Source organism: Athene cunicularia (assembly GCF_003259725.1).
Source record: "Athene cunicularia isolate RWA chromosome 5 unlocalized genomic scaffold, athCun1 chr5_part1, whole genome shotgun sequence".
Lineage (NCBI taxonomy): Eukaryota > Metazoa > Chordata > Aves > Strigiformes > Strigidae > Athene > Athene cunicularia.
The window spans coordinates 33,402,968-33,404,587 of record NW_020799101.1 but is presented as its reverse complement, the minus strand read 5'-3'; the positions used below and the strand labels follow the sequence as shown (position 1 = coordinate 33,404,587).

General features: G+C 36.0%; 1 protein-coding gene across 1 annotated transcript in view; it reads left to right on the top strand.

The window, feature by feature from the left end:
• Positions 1 to 931, top strand: part of MEIS2 (Meis homeobox 2) — a 167,118-nt gene extending 166,187 nt beyond the window's left edge. The window contains exon 9 of the mRNA XM_026849304.1: positions 1 to 931. This exon is cut by the window's left edge and continues 306 nt beyond it. The gene's annotated coding sequence lies outside the window, so the exon portion shown is untranslated.
• Positions 932 to 1,620: the final 689 nt, after the last annotated feature.

Sequence of the window (1,620 nt, the reverse complement as noted above, 5' to 3'; positions counted from 1 at the left end):
AAAACAAAAACAAAACAAAAACTATTTTAAGACTTTTGAACTTTGACCAGATGTTGACACTTAATACGAAATTCCAGACAGCTGTGATTATTTTTTACTTTTTGTCATTTTTCATCAACAACAGAGGACCAACGAAACAAGAACACAAATGTGAAATCATGGGCTCACTGAAATGAATATGTCCATGTACAGATCCTCTGGAAAAAAAAAAAGACTCCAAGAGTTATAACTACTGTAGTATAAACATAGGAACTAAGTTAACTTGTACATTTCTGTTGATCACTCCGTTACGTTGCCTCAAATAGTTTTAGAAGAAAAAAAAAAATCCTTGTTTTCCACACTATGTGTGTTGTTCCCAAAAGAATGACTGTTTTGGTTCAGCAGTGAAGTCACTATCCATGAAAGACCTGTTTTGGCCAGTGAGAAAAGAACTACCCTGGAGATGAAGACGAAAAGTCTTGCTGGGTCTCACATCACTCAGAAGACTGTTCCAAGAAGGCCTTGTCATTCCCTCGTTTTGTTCCTTCATAAAATGTGTCCTTTAGTTTCAAACAGATCTTTATAGTTTGTGCTTCATTAAGTCTCTCCCCATTCCTCCCCAATCTATTTTTTTTTTTTTGGACTCTTCTTCAAAGAGCTTGCAGGTGAAGATTTAAAAGACAGAACAGACAGAGCAGGAGCTTCTTCCAGTAGTTCTGAGCCTTGGCTTTGGACAAAACAAATCTAAAAGTTGGGCAGCTTTCCTCAATGAAAGAAGTTACTAACGGTCTTTGCACCAAACCTAGGACTTTATCATGAACTCAAAGCTTGGGAAAAAAAAGCAAGAGAATACTGTAACAAACTTCGTACAGAGTTCGGTCTATTAATTGTTTCATGTTAGATATTCTATGTGTTTACCTCAATTGAAAAAAAAAAAAGAATGTTTTTGCTAGTATCAGATCTGCTGTGGAATTGGTATTGTATGTCCATGAATTCTTCCTTTCTCAGCACGTGTTCCTCACTAGAAGAAAATGCTGTTACCTTTAAGCTTTGTCAAAATTTACATTAAAATACTTGTATGAGGACTGTGACGTTATGTTTTAAAAAGAAAAAAAAAAAGGTGTTAAGTCACAAAATGCGGTAATAAATATTTCATTTTTGATTTTTTGTTAGGCTTTTGTGTTTTTAATCATGCTTAGGAGAGACTGAAGTTATTGGGAGAGGAGTCTCAGATACATTTCTAATCAGCATTGAGAAGAGAGGTTGGAAAAAATCAGAAACAAGCTTGTCATCAGCATTAACAGAACAATTAAATGAAAGAACATCTGAAGTTATATATTTCTGCTGATCATCGATATAATATTTATGCCAGCTTAAACAAAATTTGAAATATTCTCTCACCAGCTTGCATTTCAGAGAGCTGTGTCTAATATCTGTACTATCTGCTAGTGACACAGAAGCTGAGTTTGAGCTGTGAAGGCCCAGACAGGAGACCAGTAAGCCTGTGTGTGTTAAGTGTATGTGTATGTGCATCCATAACCACCACAGACCTTAACTCCAGTTCTTTAGCTCAGCGGTGAAGAATGGCTGTAATGCAGGAGTAGGTTCGGAAGTTTTAGGAGGAGAAAAGCAGCTTTGAGT